The sequence below is a fragment of the Euprymna scolopes genome, chromosome 6 (genome assembly GCF_053919585.1).
Source record: "Euprymna scolopes isolate OS-2025 chromosome 6, ASM5391958v1, whole genome shotgun sequence".
Classification (NCBI taxonomy): Eukaryota; Metazoa; Mollusca; class Cephalopoda; order Sepiida; family Sepiolidae; genus Euprymna; species Euprymna scolopes.
Genome location: NC_136487.1, coordinates 156,081,078 through 156,105,506, shown reverse-complemented (window position 1 = coordinate 156,105,506; position 24,429 = coordinate 156,081,078). Strand labels below are relative to the sequence as shown.

The window sequence follows — 24,429 nt, the reverse complement described above, 5'->3', positions numbered from 1 at the left end:
TAGTACGAAAGTTGCAAGAAATAAGTTTCTAATCAAATTCCTAAAATCAGATGTTGTTGTTAGTTAGGTTCATTTGGAAACCTGCCTCCTGGTAAATTTTATGAGAATACACTTAGATTTTATGCAGCTTCTCTAACGCGCACGCACACACACACGCACAATATATATATATATATATATATATATATATATATATATATATATATATATATATTTATTTGAGAGAGAGAGAGATTTGCCTCCTCTGCAGGAAATTAGACAAGGTCAGGTGATGTTTTGAAAAGCCAATGCACTAGTGACGTGCACTCTGGCCTACAAAAAAAAAATGCCTCACATCCTTTTTGACAATTTTCTGGTATCGGCACCTCAGGTAATTAGCAATAAACAAACCTTTTCAATAAAAGAAGGTAAAGTCTGAGAGAGTGGACTTCCTAGGACTGAAAAGAACCAAATCTCAGCGAAACAGGAAAGTTAAAACAGTTAACAAGTTGTTATAAAGTATCATTATTAAAAGTGTTGATTTGGTTAAATAAAAATATAAAAAATAAAATAAAAATTTTTAATAAAAAAATAAATAAAAAAAATCAATGATTTAACAGTTATCTCCCTTGGATATGATTTCCAACAAAGCTGGACAAAGGAATCCAGTATAAAAGAAAAAATCAATTTCTAATCAGAGAATTCTAGTGTAATAAGAACTGACTACTCATATTGAGAAGTTCAAAGAGATTTCATTTGTAACACTAGCTAAAAACACAAAAAATTAATGTGCTTCAAATATAGAACATACATTTTTGAATATTTCCTCAGTGGAAAAGATTTTAAAAAAAAAAAAAAATCAGTTTTTTGTTTTTGTTTTATTTAATAGAGTAATTTATTTTAAAGACATGTTGATTAATTAGGTTAAAAAAAATACTAGTGTAATAAAAAATAAACAACGAATTTAGAAATTTAATGGAAAAGAATTAAAGAGGAATTTTTGGAATCAACCTAACGAAATATCCGATTTTACTTGCATATTCATATATTTGCTGTGAGATTGTAGGCAATCATATAGACATGTCTGTTATATGTACCTAGGTAGAATTCATTTGGTTAAATATTAGGGACAATCTTTGTCTATGCAATGTGATTGAGATCCAGTCAAAAATTCTTGATGAGTCCTGATTTCAGGTAAAAAAAAAAAACCAAAAAAAAACAAAAAACAAAAAAAAACACTGATAAACTCATCATGGTTACAATTTTAAATACTTTTTGTTTGTGTCTTCTGAAAATGATAAAAAAAATTTTTTTAATATTTATTTGACTAAATTTGGTAGGAAAATCCATATTTAACCATACATTTGGGTAAGTACATCTGCTACTAGTCTCTCACTCAGAGACAAGGTTCAAAAGAGTTGTGAAGTTAATAGATACCCGCACTGTTGACTAAAATCCATTGACGTTGCATTCCTGCACCTATTTTACAAATAATTGAGTGTGCTCAGACGAACTTCAAAAACTTGCACCCCCTCCCATGTAAATACCCTCGATTAACCTGACAAGCAGCAAAATCCCATCCCCTTACACTGTAGAAGTCCCTAGATGTCAGAAAGTCCTCTTCTCAAATACGTTCTTCCTTCAAACTGCCAGATTTTGGAATTCCCTCCAGGGTCTTTGTTTCCTTGACTGTACTGACATAGAGAAGTTAAAGTGTAATGTGGACATTTTGCTGTTCAATTCCCTACATGGTCTCTGTAAATAATAGCCCTTATGTCCAAGTGGCACTCTGCCTTGTTTAGAGTGAATAAACAGTAAAAAATAAAATGTTAAAAATAAATACAGACACATCAGTTGAATATGGATAAAGCACTTAGTATTGTGCACATTCTTTATTTTAAATAGGATTTGAAAATAATCAAACTTAACATGGTTAAGACATATCTTAATCATGTTAAAATTGCAATTATTCTCAAATATCTCGTGTTTTTTTTTTCTGTAAGTATAGTCAGCTATTTACATTTTTAACAAGCTGAATTAATTGTATATATTTTTTTATTTTCAAAGTAACAAAAAATGAAAACCTTGAAAGAAGATCCTATTCAGCATCCAATGTTTATTCAGCGAAACATTTTTTGCTCACCAAGAATCTAAATACAAAAGAAATGTAGAGTTTCCTCTTTTAATAAATAACATTTGAAGCCAAATATTTTCATGAAACCAAGTTCCAAGAACATAAAATGCTCCAATGAAAGAGTAAACATGAAGGTTTCATTTTTTTTTGGTAAAATAAACTCATGGTTTTATGAAGATTATGAGACCACTGTGTGCACATATGTCTCTTCTATGAAACTTACCAATTATTGAAATCAAAATGCAATAGCATAAAATAAGAAATTTTTAAAAATTCATATTTAAAAAATAGCTTAATTATGAAATTAATGAATTTCAGTTTCTTCAAAAAGTTAGTCAGTTAATTTTTTTTGCTACTAATTGAAAAAGAAAAACATTATTTCTGAGTTTTCGAAATTTGAATGTAATTTTTAAGTATTTAAACTGTGGAATATAAAATCATTTAAACTGGCTTTAAAATTCTTAAACAAAGTATTGAGTTTTGGAAGCTTTTTACAGCCAATAATTTTATAAATAGAAATTAAAACATCAAACAAAATTATAATTTTACAACAATTTGGTTCAATAATTTAATTATGCAGTAAAATAAAATTTTGATTTTTTAAATACTATTAAAAATTCTGTTTAAAAAACAAATGAAATTAAAATAACTTGCAGACAATGCTTTTTACATACATTTAGTTTGATGATAAAATAATACACCAAACATTCTCATGGATGTAAATATATTTGTATTTCTTTTAGATAATCAATTAGTACAGAAAAAATTAACTAGAAGTCTGTAATCTCTATAATTTAAGTGGTATTATTTATATGAAAAATAATTATAATGAATTTATGAATATTTATTAAGACACATTAAGGAATTTATTTTTTTAAAATAATCTTGTATTTTTAGAATAGATTACATTAAGTCATTGAAATAGAATGACATTTCAATGTTTGTGACAGTTTGAATTACAATAAGATAATAAAATAAGCACTACTATTAGTTATAATTCTTATTAGAAGATATGTAAAAATATTTACGATTATCTAAACTTTTTATCTTTAATAGTAAAAAAAAATGTAACTTTTAAAAGACTTACAATAAATTCATTTTCAGAGTAAAATAAAATTAACCATTAACACTTATGTAATTACTAGGGCCGTGAAAACAAAATATTCTTCTCATTCTTTTGACTCTCAAGTATATATCTGACACAGTAAGACGCAGTCACTCAACCAAGAACTACATCATTCTATATAAAAACACAAGATATTAATGGATATACACTCAAGAGTCAAAACAATCAAAAGAATATGCTGTTGTCACAGCCCAAGTAATTACTTTAATCATAAAATAAAAACAATATAAATTTACGACTATCTTTTTAAATCACATAATAGGACTATAATAATTTTAAACATAACAATTTCACATTCAATTATATGAAAAATATTTTGTAGTTTTTATTATTATTTTTTTATTATTTTAAGCTCAGTTATATGAGAGTACGTATGCGCAGAAAATGGCCTTTAAATTTCTTGTCAATCAATGCGAGTATATTTGGTCACATCCCTTCACAAAATATTCTGACAAAGTCTGAAATAGTTCTGACTCTAAATTCAACAATGACCATGATATTGGCAACATCCATGTTAGTGGTGTCCGTTTTCTGGCCGAGATGAAACATGATGAGATCTGGATGAAACCTGATTCTTAGGTTCTAAATGGATGACAATTTCATATGTAATGTTGAACACAGATACGATATAAATAAGGACGGAAAAAAATCTCATGTGAAATAGGCTTTATTCAGTTAATAAAATGTTTCTGTACATATGCTGTCCATATATGCAAAAGGCCAAATATGTTTTTCATATTGGAGATATCATTACAAACAGATTGAGAATGATCAAAAAGAAGTCAGACAAGAGAAAGAAAATGAGAAAAAAGTGGGGATTTTTTTTGTATAATGAAATATAGTCATCCAATGTTTTGTCGTTTCACAACCTTCCAGTGTGGATAGACATAGCAAACATTAATTCAGAGATTCAAAACCCAAACACCAGATCACATTCAATTGTGACCAGTAGTATCAGATTTCTTACCATCCAAGTTAATGAACTAATAATAGATTATTAAATTGTTTAAATGGATTTTTTTTTTTATTTGTTTGCAAATTTACAAAATTAGAAATCTGGACAACTTAATTCTTTTTACAGAAGTGGGAAGCATGATTTCTTCTGCCAGAGTGATCTACCAATAGGGGAGTATTTCTATGCAAATAAAATATAATCATCCACAAATAGCTATTTCATCATTTCATGTATTATCAGTGTGGTTAGATGTTGCAAGATAATCAACTTCAAAATCCAAAACACGAAAACCATAAAAACCTATACATTAAACAGTTCTAGTTAAATATGTGCATACACATTACAGCTAAAGTTTTATCAGGCAAAAATGTTTGGGGAAAATTACTATTCTACTTGTTAGTGAGCACTATTATATAAACACAGTAAAATTTATGATTGTTTAACCAATCCCTCTGAACAAAACTGCACTTACTACACACACACACACACACATATATGTATACTGGGGCGAGGAGGGGGTCCGGCTTTGCCCGAGCATAAAACACGCTTAATATGATTTTAATTGTCCATATTTTGTATATATTATTATCGAGTCGTGATTTCAAAAGTAAAAATAAATTTAGGTGCCGTCAGCTAGAATTGAAATCAAAACTGTAGCAAAGCTGGTGATCTTACCACTGGAACGACGTGACACGCATATAAACAGATTAAAAATTAAAAATAAACTAAAATGAATGTACAAAATGCTTAACGATTTTTTTCAATTCTGACCCATTTTGACTACTTAAAAACTATTTTAACCAGCTATAGACCCATAAAAGAACGGCCCATAAAAAAATCCAATCATTTGAGACCCCCTAGTGCCGCTCTGTGACTTTTAGTTTAGGAGGGGAGTTTAAAAATATGAAAACTGATTGACAGACAGACATATAGCCGTTTATATATTAGATTAGTGATGAGACGATTCCATTATTTTTCAGGATTCCGATACAATTATTGATTCTGTACTAAATTCCTGATTCTGATACAATTACCAATTCTGATTTTTTTTTTTTAAATAAATCTCTAAATATTTAGATATAAACTTGTTATTTTTTTCTGGTTACTTTAAACATACATGTTAATTGTGTATATATTTTCTCAAACAAAAAAAAAACACTTATAACTTCTAGCTTTACTGGTATCTTAAAATAAATAAATATTTATTATCTTATTATTACTACCAGTAGTAAAAGATTTTGTTTCAAACAAAATCAAATAATAAAAAAGATAATGAAAGGAATCATTCTTGGCATCGAAAAAGAGGCACAAATTTTTCCGATTTCGATACCCCAAAAAGTTAAGATTTTTCCATTCTGATTAATCGTCCCAACACTTTATATATATATATATAACAGTGAGTTTATATTGGTTGCTGCTAACTGCAATGAATGGTTTATTGTTTTAAATTTGTTTTTATTATCTTAAAATGTGATTTATATTATGCCCAAGTATCCCTCTGCAAAACTGTCTAAGCAGAAGTCAATGGATTTAATAATAGAAGTATTGACTATGTGTATTCAAATGAAGTCACAATTGCAAAATAAATGGGTGCGTGTTAAGATAGAATCAACAGATCAATTTTTTAAATATGTGGTTTTAAGCAAAAATAACAATACTTACTTAATTGTCGTGTCGAAAATAGTAATATAAAAAAAATTACGAAAACTCAAAGTAGAACAACTGCTATGGTGTGTTTAGTAAAAGAAAAAAAAAAGTAAATTGCTACAGTTTGAAACATTATGTCAGCCATGAAAGTGACAAAAAAGGGAAGTAAGTATGTCCCTTGTATTCACAAGGTGTTCACAATTAAGGAAAATGCAATTTTCTGTAAAAATTACTTTTAACTATAATTTTTTACTCTATGAATTTTTGTAATTTTTGGATATATTACTATTTTTGACATGACAAATATGTACTGTTGTTTTTGCTTAAAATAATAAAAAAAATCGATCTGTCGACTATATTAACAAGCACCAATAAATGTAAATAAAATAAAAACTTTCGAATAAGGTTTTGTATTCTTAATGAAATCCATTATTTAAAAATAAATTAAAAAATCAACAAATTGACAAATGTTTTCTATTAATAACCCTTTAATGCATATTTTAATTATAACAATTCACTTACTGTTTTTAATATTTATTCCTGAACCATAAGATGGTTTGCAAGTCATGAATTAAAGTGTTAATGTATATTCACATAATGCAATTTGTAGACATGTCAATTAAACACTATTACTATTTCCCTTTCATCCATGTTGGATTTGTCTTTTTTTTTCATCATCAACTTACTCGTAATATCCTTGCCTGCCATGGAAGTAGCTCCTTTAGAGATGTAAAGATACATATAGAAATTCTAATCCAAGAAACACTTGAAAAAATAAAAATTCTTAATGGTGCACATCAAAATGTAAAATTGTGAGAAATTTTGTGATAAATCAAATCCGTATAGGTTTACGCGACAGCAAAGAGAAAAAAATGGTGCTAAAACTTAGGAAACAAAAATAAATTTCAAAACGCATATCAGCAGTAAGGATATTGCAGTTGGCGCAAACATATATGCAGTCTCATGCTGCTCCCACCACATGAGTTTTGCACTAAGAAAATATCTTTAGACGATTAAAGTGTATTCAAAGCAACAAGTTTAAATAAAATAAATGAAAGGTCAAAATGGACGAGACTGCAGGAAGTTGTTTGACAGGCCAACCCGACATGGAGGAGAGTCTCGTTGGCAAGTGTACAAAAGCAAAAAGGTGGAGAGAAAGAGAATGAATCGAATTGTAAGATACATGCATTTATCTTACGCATTTTGCAATGGAAACACTATTTCAAATGTGACAGACAGAAATTCTTATAGAAATGCAAAGTAATATAACAATGCTAAGTCTCAAACTTGTGCAGCATCGACCAATAAACAGAGAGAAGCCATTACAGAGATATGTGGACATGTTGAAAAATAAAACACTTTTTGTGATAAAAATGCCTTTTCAAACTTAGGTGTGATTGACCAATAGACAAAGTATCTTATAGGTTAATTATTTCATAAAATAAAATACTTTATTTATGTGGGAGATTTTCTTTTTTAATAAAATTTTCTTTGATAATTTCTATGGCAAGAAATTTATTGTTTTAGTGAAAATATTAATAGCTATTAATGAAAAACAAAAAAAAAAGTATTATTTATCAGTAGTAGTAGTAGTAGTAATAGTAAAAAAAATGCATTATTTATCAGTAGTAGTAGTAGTAATAGTAGTAAGAGGTTTCTTTTCAATTTGCTTTTAATTTTAACATTTAATCTTATTTTATAAATCAATCAATTAAGTGATGATTTAAATAATGTAACCATTGTAATCAGATTATATATTTTTTTTTTACAATTTCATGTTAAATATTAAGGGTGTTCATAGAACAGGTATCCATTTATGCCAAGCTTTTACTAATTTTTCTAATTTCAAACTCATAAATTTGAATATATAAAAAAATGTTTTCTTATTGTTTTTTAATGACTTAAAAAAAAAAAAATATATATATATATATGGATGAAGAAAGAAAACATTAATATTTTATAATACCAGGTAATTGTGAAAAGTTTCTTTTTAAATAAAATAAAATAAAGAAAAATCACATCTATATAGTTTCATCTCTCGTCTCAAATTTCACTTTTAAGTGAACATTATTATAGTTTAGAATTATTTTTTGGAATGATAACATTTAATTATATATTTTTAAATATTTATCGGCTTTGTCTCTCCTGGTGCCACCCAATTAGAAGGGATGTTAAATAAACAAAACGTTTTTTTAAATAACTGAAAGGAGCAATGATAACCCACATTAGAACAGCGTTGTTACACAACAATCACTTAAATTATATAAAAAAATCTTTGAAATCTGATACGAGTTAAGCATATAATGAATATGATATCTTGAAAGATATAAATAAAATTAGATTCATAAGTTTTTAACTGAGAATGAAAACGAGTGCTTGCAACGGTGGAATGAAAACTTATTGCATGTGGCCATAAAACAGTTTAATAATGCCAATAATATTGTAAGAAATAATTTGTTACTATATAAACTAGTCCTGTGCAAGTACAAGATGAAAAAAATGAAAATATAAAATCAAAAACGGTTATAATATTTTGAGCTAATAGGCTTCATAAATACTAAAAAAAAAAAAAAAAAAAAAAAAAAATAGAAACACTGTTTTGTTCACAAAAAAATGTACATATTTCACAATTTAAAACAAGTTTTGTGAAATTATATAATTTCAATATTTTTAAAGTTATAAGGTATTGTGTATATATAAAAAAAAGCTAACCTAATTTCGAAAATTGATTTCCACACAAAATATAAAAAAAATAATTTCAATATTTCCCTCTAAAATCATGCAGAATTTAAAAATTAAATGTTAAATCATTTGTAATGTTTTTAAAACATGGATGTAAATCAAAAATCTTATGTCTTGATTTAGAGAAGGTATTAAATATTTAAGCAACAAAATGGGTTTCTAAATTGTTCTTAATTATAACATTTATGATGTTAATACAGATTTGTTCTTCAGCTACAATATTTGAAAAAATCTTTTTTGCTAAACAGTTTTAGAGACGAAACCGTTTTCCTCTCAAATATTATTGAGAATGGAATTTATCAAAGTAGCTTCCCTTTGTTAACAGATGAAAGCTTTAATCAGAACGAGTTTTATCAGCAAATAAACTTGAAAAAGATTATCTAATATAATAGGATTTATTTAGTATTAGTGGTGAACATATTTTATTAAATAAAATATATTGGGCTCAACAGAAAAATAAGATCTTATGGAGGAACTGTGCATGTGCTTGAATCATTAAGAGTCCACATTGAAAGGAGAAATATTTAGAAACAATGATTGTGATTTCTTAAAAGACCAATGATTAAAATATATATATATATATATATATACACAGATGATTATCAATCTAGATCAAAATTTCTAAAAAACGCAAATATATATATAACAGTCATTGTATAATTTGATAACGCCCTCAAACAGTTATGATATTCAATTTTATAAAACTGTTTTAAACTTTTTCCATAAAATTTTAGGTATTTTATATATATATATATATATATATATATATAAATAAATAAAAATGGAGGTGGAAGGACCTGAATACTCAACATTTTGCCCGATTTATGCAGGCTTTTTCAAGAGGGATGGTCAGTGACTATCCCTCTTGAAAAAGCCTGCATAAACATTAAGGGCGTTCATGGAACAGGTATCCATTTATGCAAAGCATCTGGCTTCTTTTACTAATTTTTCTAATTTCAAATTCATAAATTTGAATGTATAAAAAAATTTGTTTTCTTATTGTTTTTTAATGACTTTTAAAAAATTATATGGATGAATAAAGAAAACCTTAATATTTTTCATCCCTCTTGAAAAAGCCCGCATAAATCGGGTGAAACGTTGAGCATTCAGGTCCTTCCACCTCTATTTTTATTTATATCATCAGATTCAATCCAGCTCAACAATCATATATATATACATATATATATATATATATATGTATGTATATATATAAAAATAAAAAAAAGAAACCGTAAAACACCATCCAAAACAAATACATGGAACTTGATAAGTGATTAGATATCGAAATATTCAGAAATTTTTTTTTTTTTTTTGCACGACAATTTATAAATGTATTTTTAATCTAGTATTACATGCAGTGTTAACAATTAGTGGTACCTTTTGTTGAATCTGCTATTAAAAATAGAAGGTGCCTAAGTTGGTTAAAAAAAATGGCGAGTATTTTTTTCTTTTCAGCGAAATTATGTAATAAATAGGTGTTAGTAGTGGGGGCTGCTTAAAATTGCAGTTGCAGGCACTACACATGTGGCCAAAGCGCATGGGCTAGGTCAGGCCACTCCCACCATCGCACTAAAGAAGGTAAAATGTTTAAAGCTAGGGATAAAATGCACTGTAGCAGGTGCAACATTTGTTGAAAGAAAAGCTTCTTCTGCGCTTCTTCAGTGCACCATTATAGTTAACTGCAACAACAGCGGCAGCCTGCTGATTCACTTGCTACAACTGCAACAGCATGCGGAAACACTCATACTGAACAAGACATGCACACGTCTGCAGTACTATTATTTAACATTAATCTGATATTCATATATACACATAAAAGTTATTATGTGAAAAGTAATAATGCTTGCATATAATAGCATAGAAATATATTAATAAAGAATGGCATGAGTAAAAGCACCCGCCACAAAATCATTTCTGAAAATGATTTGTAAAATTTGTACACATATAGAATTTTTTTTAAATATCGCATGATTAAATTTTTTTTTTTTTTTTGCTTTACATGTGGGAACATGAAAAAATAAAATAACCTCGATATCAAGAAGCTATTAAAAAATTATGTATAAAAAGTTTGCATTTTAATATTAGTCTTCCTAGAAAAGTTTAAAATTTAGGCACGATTAATAATAGGCATAAAAAAAAAGTAACTTTTTTATAAGTTTATAAGTATTAAAACATATTTAAATTGAGAGACTCAAAATTTTAAACGCATTTTGTCGAAACGCAGAAGTGACAGACATTTTGAAATGAACCCTAAAGCATCTAAGGTTACAATTGAGGACAGTCAAGACTAAAAATCTAACATTGGACAAATTCGAACATTCTGCAACAGTTAAAGAAATTAAAAATATATACTTGAAAATTTTATACTTATTTATTTTGTACAGAAAATAAAGAACTTTTGTATTAAATTAAAAAAGGTGTTATAAACCAGTTTATAAAAATGACAAGCAGAAAAATTAGAATGATCTCGCAAGTTTAACAGTATTTCAAACGCGCTTCTAGCCATCTTTATCGACTGTATGACGTAAAATATAACTATTGTATATTAAAGTACAGTTAATAAATATAAAATGCATATATTTTGCAGAGAATATTAAAAATTTAAAAGATATTCTTTTTTAATGAAAACTAAGGTCCGACTCGCATTTCACATGAATAGAATACAATCGTTTGTCGAATAAAGACAATATCTTCACGACATCCATCGATCACTTAAATACGAAATAAGAGATGCTATTTCTTATAGTGAACTAAACCAGTAATAAAAAGAAAAAATATACCTCATTGCTGAACCATTTTCAAATTTCATACAATGTAGTCATCGTTACTGACACTCTTCATTCACTTGTTCTACAGAGGTCGTCTATGCGCATGCGGCCTAGGCACGCCACTCCTATCGTCTCAGTGGAAACTACATATGTTGTATGCCGACAGCCACATGCAAGAAATAAGATTGTTAATGTCACATTTTCAATAGTAATTATAAGTTCGCATTAATAAATGTGTCCAATTTTAATAGATTTAATAAGATAAATAAAAAGAAAACAAAGTTCCAAACTTAATAATTACAAAAAGAATATTTCTTAACTTGGTAAATTCTTTGTTGCATTAAATTTTTTTTAACTTTTTAATCATGAAAATGTAATAAAAATAAGCTCCAGAGATTTTAAAATGTTGCTAAAACAATTTTTTTTAAGCTCGTAGCCAATTTTGTTAGTTGCCATTTCATTTAGAAGGTAACCGTTTGAATGTTAAGTAAAATCGTCAGAAAAGTATGAGCAAGTTATGGCCCTTACCTGCCAAGAGAACACGCATGACCCAGACAGGAATTTTAGTGAGCTGCAGACAGAGTATGCCAGATAGCAAAGCACTTACCCATGACCTCAATGGCTACATTTTTAGTGCGGCATCTAACAGTAGATAAAACTCCAGCTTTTCAAATCAGATGACAAGGGCCAATACATAAGGTCACCCCAAATGAGGTACCTTCCTACACCTTTCAAGTGCATCTCTCGACGGCAGTCACCAGTCACACTCTCTTATGCATAATTACTCCGTGTATGGGCGAAGGGGAACCCCGCTGTCTCATCTCACATACATTAAGTATTATGCCCACATTTTGGCAATGTGCTTGCGCAGTAACCGGCTTCTCCAATAGTCACGCATGCGCTATGTCTTATTTCTTTACTGGTACAGTCATTTTCAAACGAAAAAGAAAGGAGTACCTACACCAAGTCACTTGAAAGATTAAGAATCTAATGGCCCGCCATCTTTGTGTGTATAGAAAATACCATGTGCTCTACTAGATAGCAACACAAATGCAGGTGGTCTTTACTAATTGCTTATAAGGAGTTTGAATTAAACCAAACAAAATAAAAGGAAAAATGCTGGATTCCTTCTTTAATAGAAAAAAATGGAGAAATGTACTATTCAACAACAACAACAAAAAATCCTAAAAACTTTAAATCATACAGAAAGTTGTCTTCATGTGGGAGGGTTTTCCTTTTTTTATAAAAAAAAACAAAAAACAAAATGGCAAATATCTACAAATGTAAATGATTACAAATATCTCTTATAATTTTGTTAATTAAAAGGTACATTTTATCTGCATATCCTACAAGAAAGGCAACAAATGTTCATCTAATGAAAAGTAAAAATGAAATAGAACTAAAGTTGAAATAAAAAGCGCAAAAATGTTAATCTAAACATGAAAGAAAAATATGTAATTTAAATCATTAACTAAAGTTAAATATAAAAAAAATGTTAAAATCAAATTGAAAGAATGAGAGAAGAAATATATTAGAGTTACGATCGCATTTACCAAGCCTCCATCTTTTTTAGTAGTCGAGTGTTGTGCTCAGCCATTACTTACCACACAACGACAACTATTTTATAATTCAGTTTCATCTCTGGCTTGGTGATGCTGCAATGAATACAAGGTAACAATCCGTTAGGTCATGCATACCATGTCTGGTGAAGAACGTGGCCTGTGGGGGCCCACTTTGCATAAGTCCTTGCCACGGGCTAGCTAAGTGCACCAGCTTATCTGACCTCTTGCGAGAAAAGAGCAAGTACGAGGGGGAGTGGTGTTAGACTGTAGTCAAAATCTCAGCAGCCAGACACCGGCATTGGCAGGGGTTGGAAAAAAAAGGGATCTCTTCTTCCAGACGGTATTCAATCCACAAAAGAACGAATGGGGACGAGGCGCGCGCACACAACTTAGGTTGAGAGAAGAGTGGTATTGGGAAAAGAAAAAAAAATTCTAAGCAGAGTTGAAAAAAAAAAAAAGAAAAGAAAAAAAAAGAGAAAAAAAAATGTACCGTTGCTGTTTTATATATATCCAGTCGATAATTTATACGTCCAGAAATAATGTCACAAAAGAACATTGAAGAGTGAAATGATTTGAAGGCATAAGATGTAAATATCTTATATACTCATAGCAGCAGCAGGAGTCATGCCGGCCGCTTAGATGTAGACTATATATATATATATGCAGACACACACATACAAACATCTATCAGAGACGATCATATACAGCTATGTCCACCTGAGAACTGACAAGATAGGTCCAACAAGTAGGTATGATGCAATTATCTATTATCGTTTAACATTTAGTAGACAAACATGTAAGATGACGGGTTAGAAATTCTCCATGCGCACTTATAGATTGCTGCAGACTAGAAACTAGCTCCACTTCAAACTCTGATCCGCCATACTGTTATAGTTAACGCAACTGTGCTTGCATGTCAGTTGGTGTGTATGCGTGTGTGTGTGTGCGAGAAAGAGAGTAAGGCCAATGTGAAATAAGAGAGAGCACAAGGAAAAGACGAAAAGGAGGCGAAAGAGGAGCAGGAAGAGGAAGAGTAAGAGGAGACCCAAACAAGTGAGAGGAAAATGAGCCATGTGTGTGTGAGGGAGTGAGAGAGAGTGAGTGAGGGAGTGAGAAAATGAGTGAGTGCTTGTGTCTGTGTGTGCGCCTGCTGTCTAGCTCTCCTTCTCTTTCTTTGCTGATTTCAAATATAGAATATTTCCACCCAAGAAAAATATTCCTGGATTTACACAATGAAAAAGAAAAAAAAATTTGTTAAAAAAAAAGGAAAAAAAATCTAAAAGCATTGTTTTTATGGTGTCGAAGAGAAAAAAATAGTTTAAAAAAAAAAAAAAATAAGACAGAAAAGAAAAAGAAAAAAAATCAGCATAAACTGCATTTGTACAGCTGGTTAAATGGTAAACGAGTCGACAACATATTGCATATTCTCTGATCATGTGACCAACAGACAGAGACATTTCTTACGCCATGTTTTTAAGGCATGAAAGTACAGCCGAACGATGATGTAAGAGCTTTGTCCAAACTGTTTTTTTTTTTTTAAATTATTATTTTTACGTTTTTGCATACTCCAAAATGACTAGACATGAAAACTTTTTCAACAAAAATATTCTAAATTCTTAGTTAACAGAAACTCTTCTGTCATAATCATAGTTTTTAATTAAAATTGTGAAAAAAAGAATTTAAAAAAACATTTTGTCAACTACTTATTTATCAACGTTCATCTACAACTATTTTGTTTATGGCTTTAACAATGCCACTAAATTTGTAAGTTTGTATCTAAGTCTTCACTTTTCATCATGTAGAGGGAGTAAGAAGCAAAAGCCAAAGACTGCTACTGTTAGGAACAAGCAGCTAGTGGCTGGCAAGCATCAGTGACAAGGCCAACTTGATTCATCTGAGCTCTTACAGCTGATGTAATTTCATTGATGGCCTTATTATCTGCTGCCCTACTCCCATTTTCAAGCACTCCTTCCCCTATTTCAAACACTTTCAGTTTGACCCTCTCTTAGGTATACATAATCTTATGAGAATAACTTGGTAGTACTTTCAGCTTTAGCCTACAACTCATTACTAAATAAAAAAAAAATATATATATATATTATATATACATAACACCCTTCTGGGCAAGGTGGAAAGTTTCTATTACAACTTTGGGTAAGGCAGGTAGCATTTACCATAGAAAAAACATAAGGAAAAACACTTAACAATATAGTTTTTTTTAATTTTGAATAAATATAAATATATTTGTTTGTAAATTATGACATGTTCCAATATAATAATCAAGCAGATGCACAATTCATTATATGAGAAAATCCTGTACTTTAGATTTTAAGTGAACCAGGAGACCTTGTTAGATTTTGGAAATCGATTTTCTCTTTCTGTGCAGAAGCAAACCGAATTATGAATGGATGTAGTTGATCCCTGTCTGGATACCTAATGTTGGCACAAAGCGAGTTCCAACTGATCCACCAATTATCCATAATTGATAGACTGAATGTATTACAACAATGCAGGCTATGAAGACAAAATCCATGATGGTAATGAATCTTAATAGAAGATGGATAGAATCTAGAGAATTTATGAAGAATGACAGTATGCAACAGTAAGACACGAGTCCCAAACAGTTTTGCTTTGCAATGGCTTCGACATGATAATCATGTCATGATCAGGAAAATGCGCAGTTGCTGACTGGAAGAAAGGATCTCATTACTCACGCTTCATCAGAAACTTGATATTTGTAGGATTATGGATGCCTTACATGCTCAGCATCTCAGATAGTCAGGTATAACGTGCCATCTCTTGCATCAATTCTATAATGAAACTAAGCTTAAGTGTCAAAGAGATATAACTACATGCAACATATTGGTGTCAACTGACTTGGACTGCATATCACCCATTCTGAATTTCAGAATGCTTGCAGCACCCTAAATTCCTAAACCAAATGGTGAAAAAGAAGATTTCACAGATTATTTTAAGCCTCACATGTCCTATGCTGCATACATCATGAAATTCTATGAGATTTTCATTTAAATGCATTATAACTTTCTGACGGACTTTTGTTAATATGATTTTGCTTATTGCAACATTTTTTGAAACAAGGTACACCTTCAATTCTTATAAAAACAAAGTCGCTTAGATTAACGTAACTAAATGATTCACAGAGACTAAACACTGATTCATTAGATTTGATCAATTTTTGAAGTTCATATTTAGGAATAAAAAAAATCAATAATTGTGAAAGTATTTGTATTCTGGATTGTAGAATGCAAAGGATTCTTGAAATCAATAATGATGCATTCCAATGGTTGAGTGTTTTTAATGAAGGTTCCTTCTACCGAATGGCATAGATTTTTTTCAAGCCAAATGTTAGAGAAAAAAATAACAAAAAAAAGAAACAGGGAAGATTTCTATAAACTTTAAAAAATTTAAAAACTAATCTATCTCAGACCGGCAGATGTAAATATTTATGAAATAAGATGCAGATGGAAAAGAATTTTAAAAAATGATCCATAATTAAGATTTACATTTTGTTTAGCAACACTAAAATTGATGATTTATATGATGATTTATACACCATGGAACACTAAATTTGTCACCTTAAAGAAAACAACACTACAGCTTTATTTTAAAACTTTTATTGAACAAAAAAGGTAACTTCATTATGTAGTAGAGCAGACATCTATTCAATGTAGCCACCTTCAGCCTCAATCACTGCCTCGATATGGGTCTGGAACTGGGAGCATGCCTTTTCCACAAGCCCCAGCAGGAGCTTGGCAAATACTCTGCAGATAGCAGCGATCAGGCTGGCTTTGGTGTTCTGGGAGGTCATGTTGGTGATATTCTCAGCATATGACCAAACGAAGTAGCCCAGCAGGTTCAGGTTGGGGGAGAAGGAGTGCGGTGGGGTGGGGGGGGGGGGGCAATGAGAGAAGGGTACAAAGTCATAGCACTCCTTCTGAAGCCAAGCCTGAGTTTCTTTGAATTTGTGGGCCAACACAGAGTCCCTCTGCCACACCCAGATGTGAGGTGGCATAATGTGGCTCTCACTTGAAACCACACTGAAGCCCATAACTGTGGCTGGAAACTTTGTTTTCATCACCCTTTTAAGGGTGCTGGCAATGGTCCTGTTGTCATAACTTGGATCGGTAGAGAGCATGAGTTGTACAGCAGCGCATTTCCGATCTTGCTTGTTGAACATTGTGTCACTTTCAGACAGGATAGAAAGCTCCTATCGCTCTTGGGTATGTATGATATAAGTTTTGATAATTCAAAAAAATATGACCTTTTCTTCTGCAGGTAGCAGCTACTGCTGAGTTCTTGGAAGACTTTTAACCGATACTGCCATTCTTTGGAGCATTTGGAATTGGAACAAAAGCTGTGACATGAGTAACCAGATATGCACAAGTGATGGCCTTAAACTAGTGAAATTCAATGCATAAGTGAAATTATATGCGGTCTCAAAATCCAAATTTGTATTTCATAACAATTACTGATGACAGATAAGGTACTCAACAATTACTCAAACCCGTTGCAAATCAGTTCCTCCCAAAACTGTTCAGCAGTTTTGCAACTTCAGTTTTTACAAAGTTTAACTTTTTTCAACAAGAATCAATGGATTAACAAAAATGTCAGTTTTGATTTTTATTTGCGCAAAGTTGAAATTACTATATTATTGGAAGTGCAGAATATGTTTTTGCATGGTATCTAAAATATATTTCATTTGAAAATTCAACAAATTTTCATTAGTTTACAAATGTTAAATTCCTATATAGTCTTCAGAAGGTTCATATATTAGGACATATGACACAATCTTTGATTATATAAAGCTCAGCCATCTGTGTCTGTTAGTATGTCCATTAAAAACTTTTGTCATCCACATCGAACAGGCACAAACCTGGTATCTTTGAAAGAGCGATCTCGCGAACACATATGGAAAATTAGGAAAAAAATCATAAATTATTTCATATAGAAATGTTTTGTTTGAAGGGGGGGATCGGGTAAAAGCTTTGGTTTTGATGCCATTTGTTAATTGCGCATGCACAAGTGGTCAATTTGTTTTATTTTAAAAAATAAAATTTGCAATGTCATAATATCTGTGTCGTTATGTCCAAAGCTTCTTTTTAGAAGTGCACGCCTGTGGAACTCTCTTCCGTTTGCCTGTTTTCCACCTGACTACAACTTGGATGTATTCAAGTCCAACATAAACAAATTCCTGATAAACCGCCCCCTTAAGTAAGACACTTTATCAAATCTCCGTTACTAATGATTAACGCGATATTATCCCATTGATTACTGTACACGCAATAACCCTTATCCCTGAGTGGCTTCCGGGCCTTGATAAGTTGCGACTACCATGTAAAAAAAAAAACAAAAAAAAAACAAAAAAAAAAACAAAGTGTCTGCTTACGAACTTAAGTTATGCAAGTTCATGTCCAGGACAAGGCATTTTTTTTTTTTATTTCTTTTTTTTCGCTTACAAAATTTTGCTTTCAGTTGTGCTTCTGATTAATAAGCACTGAAATCACCTTTTACTTTTATTTTTTAAACCATATTTTCCGACCAGGCGATGCCCCCCCCCCCTTATTAGAAATCTCATTAGTTATCGACAGCATCTTCAATTTTGTCAATAAAATACAATGCCAATTCTATTAGTTCTTCGCTGGTAAGCTGTGATCAATATCAAAGTGAAAATGGTTGAGTAATTTTGTTCATGAGGAGTTCAGAAAGTGTTGGCTAAATTTTATGACAACTTGGTGGGTTCAAACTTTACACTATAGCTTGATCTCTTAATAAAATTATCTAATCAAATATGTGTAAATGCAAATAAGTGTCATTTATAAAATAAAATCAGTTAGTCATTTTATTTAAAATAGAAAAATGTAATGACTAACTAAATTTCAAAATCCTATAAAAACACTTGCCTGTACCTCTGGATCTGGGATTATTTATAAAAAAAAAAAAAAAAAAAAAAAAAAAATGAAATGAAAATATTTAAGCAATTTAAATTTTAATGCTTTATAAGATGTTTGATTTCTTTTTTTAAGGAAAAAGAATGTATTTTAATAACTCCTGCATTAGTTAAATTTTGAAGTGAGGGAAGCAATAAGCAAACCAAAAACTGGAAGCAAAATTACTCCAGGACAACACATAAAAAGTAATTTAAAAAAATCTACAGCATATCAGCTAAAGCAGCAGATAACATCCAACTTGCAAAGATGTGTTACAATTAAAAACATCTCTGCACATGTGTAGACATGTATGCCAAGTGTAACATGATGTTACTGCCTTCTGAATCTTCATGTAATCCCATTTATTCTAAAACAATCATATTGAAATTCTTTGATGCACTCTGATGTTTGCTTTGTCAAGTATATCATTTTAAATGAAGATTCAGGTTCTAATCAAGAAAAACACATTTTTTCGATGTTTATGCATAGAATTAATAACATGTCTATAAATTTCTGCAAGAAATGAAAACCAAACATGTCTGACAACAAATTGTTCAACTTCAAAATTTGTATCTGACAGAAAATGGTTAGAATAAAATAAGAATGGCAAAAGAAATCAAATATTTATGAACAAATCCATTCATACAAATGAAAAAAATTAATTTAACACTTGTAAACCAAAATATTTATCAAAAATATAAAGTTAACTAAAGCTGTTGTAAAAATTTTTTAAATACAAAGTATTATTTTTGGGGGAATTCTTTGAGATGAGGCTTCATAATTTGTGCATTCTTTCTTTTTTGCAGACTGTTCTTTTCATCTTCATAGTTGTTGTTGTTTCAGCCAACTCATCCTCTGAACTTCTTCAGTTAGTAATGGCAGAAAGGTGTGTTGTTACTTAAATTTAGGGAGACATCTAAAAAATGTACTATTTTATGAGTTTATCCATAGTTATTTTAAGTTAATATCTTAAAAGAAATTATTTAACATGTATATAATTTTTTATAAATTTCTATTACCGGAGTAAATAAAGAATAGTACATAGTCTCTATAGAGCCCCTCCTATACTTGGTACTTAGTACCTTTCTAGATAATTCATTCGGTTTCAGGTGAGCATTGCCTGAAGATAGCAGTTTCAATTCTACTCAAGAAGACCAGAGGATTAGCTGGTCAAAACGTGGAACTATGGAAGGCAGTAATTACTGGGAATAAGTTACAAGACTTGGCATTCCTACACTGTATTTATAACAAAAATAATTGGTTAAAATCCCTTTCTAGGTATTTGAAATCAGAAATAAATATTTTATTTATAAAGTTCGCATTATTAAATACTGTCAATTATCTTCCTCATAAACATCTCATTTAACATAATTGTTAGTGTTAACTAATGGGGCTGGGAAACTGCGGTTCAATTTTCAATCGAGTCTTACCAAAGACTAAGAAAAAAAAATGCCTCTGCTAAAAAAAAAAAAAAAAAAAACTCAGTATTATAAAGAACCAATAATAATTGAAGCAATCTAGAAAAAAAGTAGTATCCTCCCCTACATTTCAGTGTAGCAACCAATAAAAAAAAAAACCCAAAAAACAAACTAAACTTCCAGGTTGCCTCTGACTTAGAGTTATTCCATGTTCCTCAACCAAATGGAAATTTTTTAATGTTTTTTTTTTTATATGCTTCCTTGTCATAATTTAGAACACATGAAGGGATTAAAATTATTCTTCTGGTATTTTTAATTGAATATATATTCATCATATTTAATTAAATAAGATATGCTTGTTAGAGTATTCTTAATAGTCGAAATATATTTTTAAGAAATGATTTTAACAAAAAGTATAACTATGACTTTTCAACATTTGATGATAGATAAGAATTATACAATATTAAGTTGTCTTATAATTTTATTGACATTCTACAGGTGTCTACTTAATTTAGAAACAGTGTTTAAAAAAAAAATGTAACAGTATTATTTAAAATTAAAGTTGTGTTTTTTTCTTTATGTCTTGTGGGTTTCCCAAGTTTGCAGTATCTAAATTTAAAAAAAAAAAAAAAAAAAATCATATAATATCTGCAGCAAGGCAATTTGATGTGAACCTGATGCTAATGCCAGGAAAAAGATGGCGTGAGACTTTAAACCAATGAAAGTCGTCCAAAGTGGCATGTATGTTAATGCAGTGGGTCATGCTTGTACTACTAGCAAGGGGAAGAAAAAGGAAACAAAAAAAAAGCAGGCAAGAGGAAAGGGTCGTTGACTAAAAGGCAAGAGAAAGCAACAGCTAGAAGAAAGAAAAAAGAAAGGGTAACGAGGGGGTGTAGTAGTACTAGCAATAGATGAGCTTCAGTTAGAGACACAGCTGTCAAGGGAGAATTTCATAACTGAAAAAAAAAAAAAAAAAAAAGATCAAAGTGTAGTTTGTGTGCCAACATTTGGTCCCAATTGTTCTGATACCTTAAGGGGAGGGGGTTTTAAAAAAGATCGAGACTGCCAAAAAGTGCAAGGTCTCCTAACATTAAAAATTATTCCACTAGAGTTGGAGGTAGATGAATAGACAAGTAATACAGATCAAAGTGTAATATCCTCCAAAATAAAGGGAATTCTAAAGACAGACATTTTCTAAAGTGAACCAAACTGACAAAAGATGCAGAGTCCTCAAAATACTTCTGGCATATCCTACCATGGTTAGGAAAAAAGGGATACTAACAGGCATCTGCAAATAAAAAAATGCATAAATCTAAGGATAATCTCTCAACCTAAAAATTGATTTCTGAATTTTTAAGATTAGGATTTATTATTTATATTATTTGGATTCTTCGGACTACTGTTCTCATCTTGAGTGTTATTTTCACAACATTTTGGTCGATATAATCTCTGACCTTCTTCACATGTATCTTGTCAAACGATTCCAGAATTCAACAAGATACTCCTAAGGAAGGTCAGTAATTCTATCAACTGAAAAGATGAGAAAAGTAGCCAGAAGACTACAAATACAAATAAAAAAGTATGATTGAATTACAAAAATGGAAAAATCTATATATAAGTTGTAGTTCCTGTTTGTTCAAAAACTCCTCCAAAGCTTAGGAGATAGATTCACATAACCACGTATATTCTGAAAACTGCAATAGGCTAGTTATTTTATGTAAAACCTTTAAATTGTAAAAATAAAAAAATAGAAATTTGAACAAGGAATTCATGGTTTGAAACAGGGGTCCTTATTAATTCCCAGTAACACTGACTAAATCGAGTGGATTAATGAGTCTAAATTTATGCAAATTTATTTCAATGTCACTTTATTTACATTAGCCGCTATTTATTTAATAATAAGTTTTGTGTTGGGCCTCACCTTAAAAAATTTATAAAATATAATACAAAAGGTAATATGGTATTATGGACCGTGAATAAAAGAAAATGCGGTTCCTCAATTTGGGTTTCCCCGCTAGTAAATAAATTTGCTCAAATTAGTGTATTAGTTAAATAAAGCTCCTTTCTAAGCCAAAAGGACTGCTGCCTAATTTCAGTTTTATAAAATTAAATGGAATGGTTGGCTTGGAAAATATTTTGGTAAGTAAACTCAAAGACAACTGGAGAGAGAGTTGTGTTGGTCTTGCCATTAACAGCATAGAATGTTATACCGATGTGACAGATTGCATAATGGTATTACACCTTTCCAACCATGTTTGAGGTTAGAAAATATTTTCTATCTACACAGCAACTCTACAAGCAGATGAAGTAGTCCTTGATTCATTCTGAATCTCTTTAAACTGTCATAGTGTCAGAATCTGTTGATAAGTTGTTGCTTCTTGGCGATTTTAACGATTAGTGATCATGAGACATAAGGTGTAAGTGGAACTTTTGACATCAGTAGAATTTGAGGATGCTGACCATTCTTCTGTACTTGGACATTTTTCCAGAATCATTAAAACACTCAAGTATTTTCAGCAGAACTATCTATGATGCATATTTATCAGCAAACAGTAGAGCAAAGCTGACAGATTCTTTTCAAGGTAAAATAGCTAAATATTGAGTCTCTGGTAAAATGCTCTCAAATATGCTGGGTCAAACAAGTGGTTTGCATAGGGATGATAAAGTCCCAAACTATTTCATAGTGAGCTACATTTTGAAAAGCACTCTCAATACAAGATGAAAGAAAAAAAAAAATAAAAGAACAGCATTCCAAACAACCTGAAACTCATGAGGATTGATGTGGGCAACTGAGAGGAAATAGCTTTAAGTAGAGCTGAGTGAAGGACAGCTGTGAGGCATACAAAAAAAAACATCATCAACTAGAAGATGAGCAACTCAAGCGTCAGCTCTGGAAACACAATCATGATCTCAATGTAAATGTCAAAAACTGGACATGTGAATTCTGTCAACAATTACTTAAAATCCAAGACCGGTAACATAAATCATGCGAAGAAGCATGCAATAACCCAAAATATTTCTCCAAACACATGGGGAGAACAAGACCAGTAAGAATAGCTCTAGACTATAAGTGAGCAATCTAGAAAAGTATATACATGCACACATGGGCATATATATGTATATAAATGCTTAGAGAAACTAGCAGGAAGACCTGATATTGCTTGCGTTGAATTAAGATTGCTATTATGTACGTAGTTACTTATTACATCTTGGTATTTACACACCTTCCTCCTATTTTGCCCCCTGATATAGTCTGAAGTAACTGAAATGTTGAAACTCTCTGAATTAGTGTTTTACACGGTCGAAATTTCATTAAAATTTTATATAAATATCTCAAGTTTTAAGAGGATCACTTAGAGGTATGGGCACATAAATATTCCAAACCGTGTGACATATAGATTAAATATCATTTTTATTGTAAAAAAAAAAAAAAAAAAAAAAAAAAAAAAAAAATTATGACTAAAATTTTTATAAAAATTGGATATAGTTTAAACTGTAAGGACGTTATGCCCTCAGAATTCTTAGGGAATGAGCATCACTTCCATTCTTTTCTCTGGTAAATTTTACATAAGAAAACACTTAGATTTTATGTAGATTCTATTACCGTTTTATAAAGAACACAAATATCACACACATACAGATATGAAGCTTTATATGTAGAAGTAAATGGAAAAAAGCAGATAGACCAAACAATAAAATCAAATTATGATTTGTTATATTTTGTTTTTATTTTCAAAAGATTTCATCAGAAATGAGTGAAAAGGAGGGAGCAGAAAGAGAAGACAAAAAAAATGAAAATAAATTGTAGGGGACAAATTTTGTGTATTGACGAAAAATAACGAATGTCTACTGGGGGGGGGGGGTAGCAGCAAGTAGACTTAAGAAACATTAAATTTTACTATCAATTTGTCAAAAAATAACTGGAAATGAAATAATGAAAGTGTAAACGTACATGCAACACAAAGAAATTATTTGGCAAATGATTAGCACAAAAGGGAAAAGGAACAGTTAAATTTTGGATGTCTGAAAGAAAATGGAATTAAATTTTTGAAAATAGATACATCAGTATCTAAATTTATTTTCCCGAGTAAGATTTTCCTAAAGCAGAGGTAGAAACTTATCGTTTGATAGTGCTTTTTATATGCATACA

At 30.3% G+C, this 24,429-nt stretch overlaps 1 protein-coding gene and 1 long non-coding RNA gene across 24 annotated transcripts in view; one reads left to right on the top strand and one right to left on the bottom strand.

The window, feature by feature from the left end:
* LOC145278069 (uncharacterized) overlaps positions 1-24,429 on the bottom strand; it is a 373,119-nt gene that overhangs the window by 137,162 nt on the left and 211,528 nt on the right. For 6 of the 23 annotated variants that reach the window (XR_013868314.1, XR_013868309.1, XR_013868316.1 and 3 more), the window contains exon 1: positions 13,404-23,724. The exons of 14 other annotated variants lie outside the window; for them this stretch is intronic. The gene's annotated coding sequence lies outside the window, so the exon portion shown is untranslated. Of the gene's footprint in view, positions 1-11,363; positions 12,516-12,955; positions 23,725-24,429 lie in introns of those variants that run through there. 3 more of the 23 variants (XR_013868310.1, XR_013868312.1, XR_013868328.1) reach the window with 2 other exon arrangements.
* LOC145278072 (uncharacterized) overlaps positions 14,295-24,429 on the top strand; it is a 48,272-nt gene continuing 38,137 nt past the window's right edge. Inside the window, exon 1 of the long non-coding RNA XR_013868331.1 lies at positions 14,295-14,417. This is a non-coding gene — a long non-coding RNA (uncharacterized LOC145278072). The remainder of the gene's footprint in view (positions 14,418-24,429) is intronic.